Here is a 15,218-nt window from a genome sequence, read left to right as displayed (position 1 = left end):
GGACTAGAAGCTGGTTCTTTGAGAGAATCCATAAAATTGATAGACCACTGGCAAAACTTGTCCAAAAACAAAGAGAAAGGACTGAGATTATTAAAATTATGACTGAAAAGGGAGAGGTCACGACCAGCACCATTGAAATTGCAAGGATTATTAGAAACTTTTATCAACAGCTATATGCCAAAAAACTAAACAATCTGGAAGAGATGGAGGCCTTCCTGGAAACCTATAAACTACCAAGACTGAAACAGGAAGAAATAGATTTCTTAAATAGGCCAATTAACTATGAAGAAATTGAGTCAGTGATAAACAACCTTCCAAATAATAAAACTCCAGGCCCAGACGGTTTTCCTGGGGAATTCTACCAAACATTCAAAGAAGAAATAATACCTATTCTCCTAAAGCTATTTCAAAAAATAGAAACAGAAGGAAAGCTACCAAACTCATTCTATGAGGCTAATATTACCTTGATCCCCAAACCAGGCAAAGACCCCCTCAAAAAGGAGAATTACAGACCGATTTCTCTAATGAATATGGATGCCAAAATCCTCAACAAGATCCTTGCTAATAGAATCCAACAGTACATTAAAAGGATTATCCATCATGACCAAGTGGGATTCATACCTGGGATGCAAGCATGGTTCAACACTCGCAAATCAATCAATGTGATACATCATATCAACAAGAAAAGACTCAAGAACCATATGATCCTCTCAATTGATGCAGAAAAAGCATTTGACAAAATACAGCATCCTTTCCTGATTAAAACCCTTCAGAGTGTAGGAATAGAGGGTACATTTCTCAATCTCATAAAAGCCATCTATGAAAAGCCTACTGCAAGCATTATTCTCAATGGGGAAAAGCTGGAAGCCTTTCCCTTAAGATCAGGAACACGACAAGGATGCCCACTCTCGCCACTATTATTCAACATAGTACTAGAAGTCCTTGCAACAGCAATCAGAAGACAAAAAGGGATCAAAGGTATCCAAATCGGCAAAGAAGAAGTCAAACTGTCTCTCTTTGCAGATGACATGATACTCTATATGGAAAACCCAAAGGAATCCACTCCCAAACTATTAGAAGTTATAGAACAATTCAGTAAGGTGGCAGGATACAAAATCAATGCCCAGAAATCAGTTGCATTTCTATACACGAATAACGAGACTGAAGAAAGAGAAATTAGGGAATCCATCCCATTTACAATAACACCAAAAACCATGCGTTACCTTGGAATTAACTTAACCAGAGACGTAAAGGACCTATATCCTAGAAACTATAGATCACTTTTGAAAGATATTGAGGAAGACATAAAAAGATGGAAAAATATTCCATGCTCATGGATTGGAAGAATTAACATAGTTAAAATGTCCATACTACCCAGAGCAATCTACACTTTCAATGCTATCCCGATCAAAATACCGAGGACATTTTTCAAAGAACTGGAACAAATAGTCCTTAAATTTGTATGGAACCAGAAAAGGCCCCGAATCTCCAAGGAACTGTTGAAAAGGAAAAACAAAGCTGGGGGCATCACAATGCCGGATTTCGAGCTGTACTACAAAGCTGTGATCACAAAGACAGCATGGTACTGGCACAAAAACAGACACATCGACCAATGGAACAGAATAGAGAACCCAGAAATGGACCCTCGGCTCTTTGGGCAACTAATCTTTGATAAAGCAGGAAAAAACATCCGGTGGAAAAAAGACAGTCTCTTCAATAAATGGTGCTGGGAAAATTGGACAGCTACATGCAAAAGAATGAAACTTGACCACTCTCTCACACCATACACAAAAATAAACTCCAAATGGATGAAAGACCTCAATGTGAGACAGGAATCCATCAAAATTCTAGAGGAGAACATAGGCAACAACTTCTATGACATCGGCCAGAGCAACCTTTTTCACGACACATCGCCAAAGGCAAGAGAAATAAAAGATAAAATGAACTTATGGGACTTTATCAGGATAAAGAGCTTCTGCACAGCCAAGGAAACAGTCAAAAAAACTAAGAGACAGCCCACGGAATGGGAGAATATATTTGCAAAGGACACCACAGATAAAGGACTGGTATCCAAGATCTACAAAGAACTTCTCAAACTCAATACACGAGAAACAAATAAACAAATCATAAAATGGGCAGAAGATATGAACAGACACTTTTCCAATGAAGACATACAAATGGCTAACAGACACATGAAAAAATGTTCAAAATCATTAGCCATCAGGGAAATTCAAATCAAAACCACACTGAGATACCACCTTATGCCAGTTAGAATGGCAAAAATAGACAAGGCAAGAAACAACGAATGTTGGAGAGGATGTGGAGAAAGGTGATCCCTCCTACATTGTTGGTGGGAATGCAAGTTGGTACAGCCACTCTGGAAAACAGTGTGGAGGTCCCTTAAAAAGTTAAAAATTGAGCTACCCTATGATCCAGCCATTGCACTACTGGGTGTTTACCCCAAAGATACAGACATAATGAAGAGAAGGGCCATATGCACCCCAATGTTCTTAGCAGCAATGTCCATAACAGCTAAATCCTGGAAGGAGCCGAGATGCCCTTCAACAGATGACTGGATTAAGAAGTTGTGGTCCATATATACAATGGAATATTACTCAGTTATCAGAAAGAACGAATTCTCGACATTTGCTGCAACATGGACGGCCACTGGAGGAGGTAATGCTAAGTGAAATAAGTCAAGCAGAGAAAGACAATTATCATATGGTTTCTCTCATCTATGGAACAAGAACTAGGATGATCGGTAGGGGAAGAAAGGGATAAAGAAAGGGGGGTAATGAGAAGGCGGAATGAAACAGAGAGACTATGGACTATGAGAAACAAACTGAGGGCCTCAGAAGGGAGGGGGGTGGGGTATTGGGATAGACCGGTGATGGGTAGTTAGGAGGGCACGTATTGCATGGTGCACTGGGTGTTATACCCAACTAATGAAGCATCAAACTTTACATCGGAATCCGAGGATGTACTGTATGGTGATTAATATAATATAATAAAAAATCATTAAAAAATAAAAAGAATTACGAGTCCCCTTAAAAATAATTGTCAAAATTTTGTTTTTATAAAAACATGAGTTGTATACTGAAGTAACAGATTTTAAAATTTATATAAACTTTTAATATTTAAAACTAAAGACACTCTGGATAATCTTTTTTGGGGGGAAATCTTTAAGGGAATGTGTGTGTGTGTGTGTGTATTCATGAGTATCATATTTAACAATCATTATCATCTTCAAACTGGTTGGATAATTTATCATCAACCTCTTTCTACTCCTTTAGATTGTGAAATTTTTCTGAAATTTTGAGACTCATTTGAAGATCGTTTGGGGTATTGTACCTGGTATTGTACCTGGGTATCAAAAATTGGATAATAATAAGGCTTAAATTTTTGAGATTTTTGGGAGAAAGTATTACATACATATTGGCACTATCCTTTGTAGTCTAAGAAGACAAGTACTAAAGTTTGAGGTCAAAAGGAACATTGCAAACTGGAGCCTTCTTATTTGAACAGGATCACATGAATATAGGAAGTCAATGAGTATAAAATTCTATGGTACTTTGGGCAAAAGACAATGGCTACAAGAGAATGAGTATATTTAGATTCTCTCAACTTTCTGCCACTTCTCTGTGTTTTTCAATACAAAACCTTTTCTTTTAAAAACTTCTGTGTTGGGGCGCCTGGGTGGCACAGCAGTTAAGCGTCTGCCTTCGGCTCAGGGCGTGATCCCGGTGTTATGGGATCAAGACCCACATCAGGCTCTTCCACTATGAGCCTGCTTCTTCCTCTCCCACTCCCCCTGCTTGTGTTCCCTCTCTCCCTGGCTGTCTCTATCTCTGTCAAATAAATAATAAAATCTTTAAAAAAAAACCCCAAAAAACAAAAAACTTCTGTGTTTGCACATTTTATACGATTCTGTCATTGTTTTCTCTTCGTTCTTCTCCAGATTTTAATAAAGTGCTTTTGTAATTAGGATAGTAATAGTTTCTGGTCTCAGTTTTCACCTTGGTAAAACCAAGGATAGGATTTCTGTACATATTTAGAAAAGTATTTTGTAGGGGCCAGTGATCCCTTGGGGAGGAGACTAGCGGAGAAGGGAAGAGACAGGAGCTAAAATTTGCTGAGAATATAGCAGGTGCCTTCTGTCATCATTTTATGATCCCTTAATAACAATCATCTTGACATAATTATCCATGTTTTAAAGATTAAAAATGAACCAACCAAAAATCTGAGATTGTGACTAAGGTCATACAGCTAGTAATTAGCAAGATGGTTGTCAAACTCAGGTCTGATGCCAAAGTCTTTAATTTTTCTAAAAATAGTAAAGGAAATAAAAACTAGTGATAAAGTCAGATGTGTTTCCCACCAAAAGATTTTCATTTCAGACCTCTCTGTTCCTCTATCTTAATCTTCTAAGACGATATCTGTATTTGACCTTTATAATTAAATTTATCATGAGAAATCAATTGTTTATCCCCGTGAGGTATATTACTTCAGTCTATGTCTGCTAGGTTGAATATCTCACTAATTTACAGAAGTCATGTTTATTCTTAATTTATTTTTTGTCTATTATTTTCCATTTTGTTTTTGTCATGTGGTATTAAATAGTACAAGAACCTTTCTTAATGATTTTCAAAAATATATGGGATCAATGCCCATGGCCAAATTTGTTTGCTTTCACTAGAAGAGTAATGTTAATGTCAAGTGTCTGTGTTTTTCCCCTTAGGATCTGTTTTAATGACTCTATGTTTAGGTAATCCATGACTGTTGAATGCATACCAAAGTGAATTGCTTTGCTTCACACCATTGTAACAATCCATTCAGCCAGAAGAGGCCAATGGAACACAAATTAATGACGTTTGCATTGATTCGGTGTGAGTCTAAATTACTGTAATGGAAATGTCTACACTGTCAAATATTTTTTCTACTGCCTTTGAAGACTTAGTATTACTGTTTCTTCAATGTATCACCAATTGGTTTGGGGAGGAGAGGAAATTATAGCTACCTGTTCCTGTTGCTTACTTGGTGCCAGACATTTTGCTAAATATATTACAAGCATTTTCTCAATAGGATATGGGCTTTAATTAGTTGCAGGGCTATCTGTTTGTGTTTTTTTAAAGAAAAGTTTTATCCTAAGGCTAGTATCAGAATGCAAAATAGAATTTTCTGGTGATAATTTTCTTTAAAAAAGCCATTTTATTCCCACTGTTACTTCTGTAGTATTTTTGAGAATATGAGAAGATGGAATTAGAAAAAGAGTGGGGGAAGTTGCCTTGGGTAGCACTGGGACCATTCAGGTAGTTTGGGGATTGCAAAATTGTCAATGGAGTTGGCATTTCTTGGCAGGCCTCTTTGGAAAGACTGTATTTCCTGTGGATGTGGCAACAGTTCTGAGGGTCTGTTCAGGCCTTGAGGTAAGGGAGAAATTGTTAAAAATCTTGATAGAGGGTGACTACTGATGAATCACAAAGTTGATCAGGCACCTCTTACGACCACCTGTTAGTTTGTATCAGCTTTTCTCCCCTTCTTAGCCCCATCTATGGTTATGCTGAGGGACGCTGGCAGCCATTGGGTATGGTGACTCCACCGCATTCTTCATGAAGATATTCTGCCCTTTATTGCTGCATTCTGGGTCTCCCTCTACATTTATTCTTTTATTTCAAAACAATTCATTTAGTGACCAGTGTGTGTCAAACACTGACGTCTTCATAGACAATTCTCATCTTACTGCAGATCATTTCTCCGTGTTATCTTAGACACAAAAAATGAATATTACAACATTTTTATTCTAATGCTGTGCCATAAAGATGAAATGTTTTGTAGGGGCCATTTGTATAAGCAGTTTCTATTTTAAAAAATATGCAAATTAGAAAAGGCTTAAGACTTTACGCCTTAAGACCCCAGAACTTTTGACTAAAGCAGGGCTCAGTAAATAGAAATTTACTATAACTATCCCTCTTTCACATGAAGAAATTAATTGGCTTGGTGAGGTAAGGGAACTTCCTGAGCTGAGATGGCTACAAAGTTAAGTGTTAGAGATGAAAATAGACCTCAGTTTCATCAACTATCTGGACTAATAATTGATTAAAATATTTAAGCTTTCAGTGACAGAGATGATGCAAATGATTTGATTCTACAATATTAGTCTCTCTGTTCTTTAAATTTTATGAAGGCCGATGTCATAAGGCTCTGAAGATTGCTTCACTTGAATATGACTTAAACACAATTTCTTTTTTTTTTTTTTTGAAGATTTTTATTTATTTATTTGGCAGAGAGAGAGATACAGAGAGAGAGGGAGCACAAGCAGGGGGAGTGGGAGAGGGAGAAGCAGGCTTCCCACTGAGCAGGGAAGCCTGATGCAGGGCTCAATCCCTGCATTCTGGGATCTTGACCTGAGCCAAAGGCAGACGCTTAATGACTGAGCCACCCAGGCACCCCTTAAACGCAATTTCTAATGGGGGTTGTTAAAACAGTGGAAACCAAGTAATGGTCTGGAATTAAGAAAGAGTTTCTTTTTCTAGGGATACACAGTTTGCAACACCCAAATGACTTTTCTCTGAACTAATTCAATACATATTACCCTCTCACATGGGTAATATTTATTCTTTGAGAAAATTTATTAAAGCAGTTGAATAATTATCTAAATCTTTTGCAGGATGTCTGCATGTTTTGGTGTCTTGTACCCAGGCATAGGTTGCCAGTTTATAGAGCTTAAGTTAAAAACATGTTATGGGGGGACACCTTATCACTCAGTCATTTAAGCGATAGAGTCCAGGATTGGGCTTCTTGCTCAGCGGAGCCTGCTCTCTCTCTCTGAAAAATAAATAAAATATTAAATATATATATATATAATAAATAGATAAAATATTATATATATATGTTAGGGGGGCATCTGGGTGACTCAGTCAGTTGAGCAACCCACTCTTGATTCTGGCTCAAGTCATGATCTTGGGGTTGTAGGATCAAGCCCCATGGCTCCAGGCTCAGTGGGGAGTCGGCTTGAGATTGTCTTCCTCTCCCTTTGCCCCTCCCCTTGCTCATGTGTGCCTGCTCTCTCTCTCTCTCTAAAATAAATAATAAAATCTTTTTAAAAATGTTATGAATGTATTTATATCTATCTTTATATATCTAATTGACTAGTTTGTCTGAAAATGAGTCATTTCAATTTATAAGCTGGCTAATGGGCCCAACAAAAGAAACATTTAAATCATGAGAATCAGTTGAACTCTTTGCACATGTAGAAAAAGGTGAGCAATTTATCCTCTTCATCTTCATTTGTTAAAGTAAGGAAGACGTTTTGATGCACGGCAGGTGCCATGGCTGTTCTCCTCTTCATGGCACAACTCATTTTCTACAAAATTCCAGAGGAGTTGTTGTAATTTCATCTACCACCAAAGATATTGTTTGTTCAGGAAAAAAGTAATGGAAATACTGCAACAGGTATTGGAAGCAGTTATTAAATAAATAAGTACTATGAAGAAAAATTTCTTTTGTCTGTCGAAACCCTCTGGTGTCGCCAAGTCATTTTGTATCTGTTGTTCAGGAGAGACAGGACTGCTCTCTTCAAAGGCTCATGAGAAAGAAAAAAAAATCAACTTTGCAACTTCTAAAGAACAGAAGAAAAAGGTAATGATGAGAAAATATTTGTGTTATTCCTCAAAGAGAAATTCAAAATTATTAATAAAAAGTCTCCCTGGGAAACTGAACTTTGTTAATACCAACAAGTTGATGGAATGATATAGTGTTCTTTTTTTTTTTTTTTTATAATTTCTTTATTCGACAGAGATAGAGACAGCCAGCGAGAGAGGGGACACAAGAAGGGGGAGTGGGAGGAAGAAGCAGGCTCATAGAGGAAGAGCCTGATGTGGGGCTCGATCCTATAACGCTGGGATCACGCCCTGAGCCGAAGGCAGACGCTTAACCGCTGTGCCACCCAGGCGCCCCTAGTGTTCTTTTTCTATTTCATTTGAAAATATGGAAAGGATGGATTATCTATAATTTAAAGAGTTATCTCTAACTAATAAATAGCTTATTTGTACATCCTTTTCCTTCTAGCTAGGTATTGGGCTTCTCTGGGTCAAGAACTGTGCTTTGAATTTGTTGTTGCTGTTGTTGTTGTTGTTTGTTTCCTTGCCATTCCGAAAAAGGAATTGGAGAAAAATGGCTACTTCTTAAATAGCTACTGGAATGAAATTATAACATTGGGTGTTGTTGGTCAACCACAATGAAACTTTGATCTTCATGGTGTGTTGTTTGATAACACACTGTAAAAAAATATTTTTGGAAGCTTAGGGGAAGAATGTTTATTATGTTGGGTAAAACTGGTGAATAGCAACACTTTCAGCCTTGCTTCAATCCTTAATTTATGTATGCTCTTACAGATTTTAATTGATGAGAATTCTTTTGACCCCAGCTTAGCCTAAGCATCCAAAAAATAAAGGGGGGGGGAGGGGGTGGAATTTTAAATGAGACAAGTCTAGATTCAAATCCAGTTCTACCACTTTAGTCCTTAGGAGCTGTGTGATCATAGATGATTATTGCAACTTAGTTTTTTTTCATTTTTTAAACTGAGATGATAATACCATAACCCAATAATATTATGAAGGTTATATAACATATATTATAAGCTTAGCCTATGGAGGAATGCAGAAATACTATTTTCTTTCTTCCTCTCTTTTCCTAACTTAATTTAAATTAAATAAGAGAAAAATCAAACTGAAGACCCATACTCCACGCAACACAGTTTCAGATTTGAAATTAGCCTGAATACTCATAAAACAGATTTTTAAAATATGCTTGAATCCTTTTAGTTATAAGATTAGTTTATAACACTGCTTTTTTTTTTAACTTGAAGATTTAAAATGTACTTTAAGGTTAGAACAACTTTTAAAAACCAATACCTTGCTCCATAATAATTAGAAAAAGCTGAGTTTATTAAAGGATTTTTCTCCCTTTTCACCTGTTAGAAGATAAAAAAAATGTCAGAATATTTCTGGAATGCAAATATTTCCTGTTGTATTCCATTCATTCTACCCCCCCCCCAATTCTCTCTCTCTCTCTTGCTCATAATTAGGGGAGTCATCCAATTCAGAAAACAAATTGGCCATTGTATTTATATTCCAGAACAGAAAATATCAGCATTCAGAAAGAGCATTCAGTATGTATGTATGCAGAGTTGGTCTAGCACTCTCCTATTCCTTTCATATATAAAAATAAAAAATCAGTCTCTTGAAAGGCTTAATTACTTGGACAGGAGTAGTATATGATCTTTTCTTTGCCAATCCCAAATGGGCACATATATATATTCCCTTTTATATGCTATTTCTTCATTTACAGATTACAGTGGAACTTTCCGCTACCACAGCAAAAAAACATCATGGGAGCTTCATACTTTAATGTGATTTTAAACAGTACTTATTCTCTCAGAAACAAATTTTGCCCTCTTTGTTTGCTAGTATTTTTATGGCAGCTACACAATTACTTTTTTCTCTAAAAAAATGCCCAAAACAACAAAAACGACTGCATCTGCTGGGGAGTGAAAGCATTTGGAGCAACTTTAATTACTGCACTGTTTATTTGTGAATTATTTGTCAGAACAGTTTTGTTACCTTATTGTCTCCTGGAGGTTACTGACTATTTAAAAACAAACACAAGACAAACATAAATAAACGGATATATCATGTCCTCTGGAAAGCATCTAAATAATGGGAAATTAAAATGCTGGAGTTGCTATAGATATATTTAGAGATTCCTGGACTTCTGTGGTGATTTTAAGGCACATATGAGGTCATTGTACGTGATTCTTCAGTAGAGGGGTTTTTAGAGACTGAAAAATCCCCTCTAAAGTCCAGTCACAGGAAAGTTAAAAAAAAAACAAAAACTTCAGTTTTTACTGCAGAAAATTCTAATGTTTCAGGGTTTGGAACCCAGTAGATTGTATCTTGAGTACCTCGGCATTTGGAAGCTTATCTTAAAGGAGCTGAAATAAAAAAGTGGGGGTTACATACTAAAGAGAGTTGACAATGCTCACATGACCAGCATTCTAGATGATTTCAATTTATGGGCTGATCAGTTGTGAACCAAATCCTACATCCTTCTCAATAGTGATAATTAACAATTAATGGAGCAGGAGAGAAGTCCATCTTACAAAATCCTTTTCTTCTGTAAGAGACTGATTATAGGTTATGTTTTCCCTTTAGAAATTTTACTCACACTAAGATAGTGTTTAATACAGGGGGTAAAAAAGTGCTTAAATTTCTGAATTAGTTACATTGCATATCAGTAAAACTTCAAAAATATTAAAGACTAACATCAAGGAAAGGGTAGTTCAGAGTGGAGAAGACTTTGCATTATCCACTTTTTTAAACGATTGATATGTAGTCAGGATATATAGTGATTAAGCACAAAAAGTCATGGCAAGAAATAACATGGATTTGAACTGTAAGTCCAGCTGAGTCCAACTTGTCCAAAATCAAACTCTTCATCCTGTCCCTACTTTGCTCCTACTGTAATATTTGTTCAGATTGAGTGAAGATTATCTCCCCAATTGCTCAAACCAGATATTTTGAAGCTTTTCCTAATATTTTCCTTATTATTTATAGTCTACCAACTACTTAGACTATTGACTCTACCTCTTAAATATTCTTAGAAATTGTTTGCTGTCCTTTTTCTCCCTGTTCATCACCCTGGTCTAAACTATGAGCCTCTCTAGAGTATCCTGCAGAAACAGATTGTGAGTGGCCTCTGCCTTAGGGCTTTGTAGTTCTTTTAATTATCTCGTAATCATGTAGCCAAGTAGTCTTCAAAATCTGATTATGTCAATCCAACTCATTCTACCTCTCTACCCCCCAACACACACACACACACACACACACACACACACACACACACACACACACACAGTTAAAATGGATTCATTTTAGGAGAAATTCTTAAATAGGTAGCATGGCTTATTGTTTCCTGAATGATCTGTCCTCTGTCTCTCCAGCCTCTGTATCTAAGCTCATAAATCCGCATATATCTGCCCTTTAACTACCTGGCCTTGAAGAATCGAATTTTTGTGGCAACATTTCCAGCAAAAATTTGAGACTCACTCTGATGGGACTGATAGTTTAGTTTAATGTGGATTGTGTAGCTAGGTATGGAGTTACCTTTACTGGAATTATGTGGTTTTCTAAACCAAAATTGTGAACATTCTGGAAAAGGATGGAATGTTTACTAAGAAGACATCCCACCAGTATCCACTAGATGAGTATTTCTAAAATTTTAATGTGCATAGGAATTATCTAGGATGTTGTTAAAGTGCAGATTCTAATAAGGGGTGGGGTCTGAGATTCTGTTCCTCTAACAAGTTCCCCGGTGATGTTGATGCTGCTGGTCAACAGATGTCTGAGCAGTAAGGCATTAGAGAGTTTTACTCACATGTGTATTAGATAAAGTAGAGTCATTAGAATCTGAGTTTGGGAGTCGGAGAGGCTAGGATACAAATCCTGAATCCAATTGTTACTTGTTGGCCAACTTCAGGAAGTTACTTAAAATCTCAAAGCCTCAGTTTTCATATCTATTAAAGAATAGCACCTACCTCAAGAGGATCTTTTGAGTATTAAGGGAGCCTATATATTCATAGTGCTTCATATAGGATTGCCATGTTCAATATTATTATACTAATATTAATGTATGAAATAAAACAACACACTAGTTAAGATCATCACTTTCAAAGAAGTTACTGTATTCAGAGAAACAACAAACATGGCTATGTGAAAATCTATGAGGTCTCATTCAATCCAAAAATGTCATTACCAATGTCATAAAAATGTAATTATTAGTAAAATCAATAAAAGTATAATATTTTTATAATTCATATAAATGGGAACTGAATTAATGGAATTTTCTCTTGGCTGTATTACTTTTAAATATATAATAGGAGAAGACAATTTGGAATAAAATTATAATTCTTTCTAAAGACTAAAAAAGATTTAATCTCCATTTATTTATCTGCTTTCAGAATTAACATGTAGTTTTAAAAAGAGATTAAGACTAGATATTGGCCAGGTGAAAAAAAGTTTTGATTCATTTTTTCAGATATGCTTGGAATTCATTGAAATAAGACATAATGTACATATATCTAAACTGCACTTCAACATCAAATTACAACTTACTTTGGAAAAGTTAGTTCTTTCTTGAATTCTGTGAGAGAAGCAGGCTATGTTACTTTTGCCTTGTTTGTCCAGTTGGAGTAGGCAACTGACAAAAAGAATACAAATGTTCTCTTCTTCCTGAGGTTACTATTTCTGGTTGAAAGAAAAGGACCTGAGTCTTTATTGGATGAACTCATTTGCATTTGGCTTCAAATTGAGAATAACATTGAGAGTGGGGTGGGTGAGAGATGCTTTTAGCCAAATTTGAAATGAGTTGGAGGAAAAGAGTGACTCTAACCTTATAGATTAAGATGTTGTAGGACCTTCTTACTGCCCCCTTTGGGTTAAGATAGAAGGCATATGCTTCAATATTAATGACCTTGAAAATTATAATTTGCATTCAAATGATTGCACAATCAGCAATAAAGTCCCAACTTTATGTTAAAATTAAGTGCTAACCTTACAAAACATACAAATGGAGTAGGAAATGTACATATATTATAAGCTGGGATGAATATTTTTGAAATGTAATATCTGTAGTAATATATCCCTAGTTTTCCCTGAAAGGAGTTACTATTTTATGAAAAGTGGTACAAGAGACATGACTAAATTCAACCCTAAACTTAATTTAAAAACATGAAGAAAAGAAGCAGCAGCTACAGTACGTCTGATGAAGGTCTGATGATATTTGCTTCTTGAACTTAAATTTGATTTTCACGCAACTTAGTTTGGGGAGGGTATTAGAGAAAGTCTGAAGACAGTAGGATGTTTCTGGACCAATCTTTTTGCTTCCATTATAATCCATCTCCACCAATCGGTAGAGACAGATTAGATAGTATAGAGACAGATTGGATAACAAAAATGGAAGTACTGTGCAGGGATTTTAGGATGGAGGAGGAGGGGCGCCTGGGTGGCTCAGTCATTAAGCGTCTGCCTTCAGCTCAGGGCGTGATCCCAGGTCCCTGGGATCAAGCCCTGCATCAGGCTCCATGCTCCGGGCTCCATGCTCCACTGGAAGCCTGCTTCTTCCTCTCCCACTTCCCCTGCTTGTGTTCCCTCTCTCACTGGCTGTCTCTCTCTCTATCAAATAAATAAATAAAATCTTAAAAAAAAAAAAGGATGGAGGAGGAAAGTGGGATTAGTATGTGTACTGCCGGTGTGGGGTTGGGGAGGACCTGAAAAATCATTTTGTGTCATAGGAGAAAGAAAAGAGAAATGAGATCTATCAATGTGTCCACAAGAAGCAGCTCCTTCTAATCAGGTTTCCTCTCTCGTTTCAAAGGTTGCTTCTTTATTATGTTACTTCTCTATATAGCACATAGAAATACTTTTATAAAGAAAATGTGATAAAGATAAGGTAGGACATTAAAGTCAGATCATTTTTCGTTACTTTTGAACAGTGATTTTGCCCCTACGGGACAATTGGCAATGTCTTAGAGACATTCTCACAAGTAGGGAGAGGATGCTTTTGGCACCTAGTGGGCAGGACAGGCATGCTGCTAGACATTCTACAACACATGGGACAGTACCCCACAGAAAAAAGAATTATTCCACCCCAAATGTTAATAGGGCTGAGATTAAGAAATCCTCCTTTGGAATTAGGGAGCATTCATTGTTTGTTTGTTTATTGAGCTACACTTGACATATACAATGTTAGTTTCAGGTGTATAACATAGTAACTCAATATTTGTGTATGTTGCAAAATGATCAGCATACTAAGTCTAGATGTCATTTGTCACCATACGTAGTTATGGAACTTTTTTCTTGTGATGAGAACTTTTAAGATTTACTGTCTTCGTAACTTGCAAATGTGCAATACAATATTATTAACTATAGTCATCATGTTGTACATTACATCCCCATGACTTACTTATTTTATTACTATAAGTCTGTACCTTCTGACTCCCTTTACCCATTTCACCCACCTCCCATCCTTCTGCCTCTGACAGTCACCAATCTATTATCTGTATCTATGAGTGTGTGTGTGTGTGTGATTCCACATAAGTAAGATCAAATAATATTTGTCTTTCTCTCATTTATTTTACTTAGCATGTGTCCTCAAGGTCCATCCATGTTGTTGCAAAAGACAAGATTTCATTTTTTTCTGGCCAAATAATATTCTGTTGTGTATGTAGATGCTGTATTTTCTTCATTCGTTCATCCTTTAGTGGACACTTAAGCTGTTTCCATGTCTTAGCTATTATAAATTGTAAATAATACTGCAATGAACATGGGAGTACAGATGAGAAACTGATTTATTTTCTTTTAGCTGTATATCCAGAAGTGGGATTCCTGGAACTATAATAGTTCTAATTTTAGTATTTGGAGTAACCTTCATACTATTTTCCATAGTGGCTGCACCAATTTAAATTCCCAGTAATGGTGCATGAGGGTTCCCTTCCCTTTACACCCTTACCATTCTAACAGGGGTGAGGTCATATCTCATTGTGGTTTTGATTTGCATTCTCCTTATGATTAGTGATGTTGAGTGTCTTTTCATGTTCCTGGTAACCATTTGTATGTCTTCTTTGGAAATATGTCTATTCCATTTTTTCTGCCCATTTTTAAATCAGATTTTGTTTTGCTATTGAGTTGTATGAGTTCTTAAAAAGTTAAACTTGCTTCTTATAAATATCTTAAATTAATAGGTTGAACTGCTTTATAAACTATTTAAAGTAGATGTTCAGACAATGTTTTATAGGGAGATGAATGTATCAATAGTTCTAGAATCAGAATACCTGAGTGTTAATCCTAGCTTAAAATTTCTCATCTGTGAAATGGACTTATACTTTGAACTATTTCATAGGTGAGTACACGGATTAATTGAAATAATTCATTCAATGCACTTAGAATAGTGCCTACCATAAGATAAGTACTAAATAAGTATTAGCAATTTTTAAGGAAAAAGAAAATCCCAAACAATCATCCATCATTGCCTTGATTATGGGCTCTAATTATCTTAATATTCCTCAACACTTGTGCCACTAGATGGATGTATGTTGGGTTGTTTTAGTCTCCAATAAGGGAGAGTAACTGGGGATAATAAAGTAATAGCAGATTTTATAAGTT

The sequence above is a fragment of the Ailuropoda melanoleuca genome, chromosome 16, assembly GCF_002007445.2.
Source record: "Ailuropoda melanoleuca isolate Jingjing chromosome 16, ASM200744v2, whole genome shotgun sequence".
Taxonomy (NCBI): domain Eukaryota; kingdom Metazoa; phylum Chordata; class Mammalia; order Carnivora; family Ursidae; genus Ailuropoda; species Ailuropoda melanoleuca.
The sequence above is the reverse complement of the archived record's forward strand: the minus strand, read 5'-3'. Positions refer to the sequence as shown.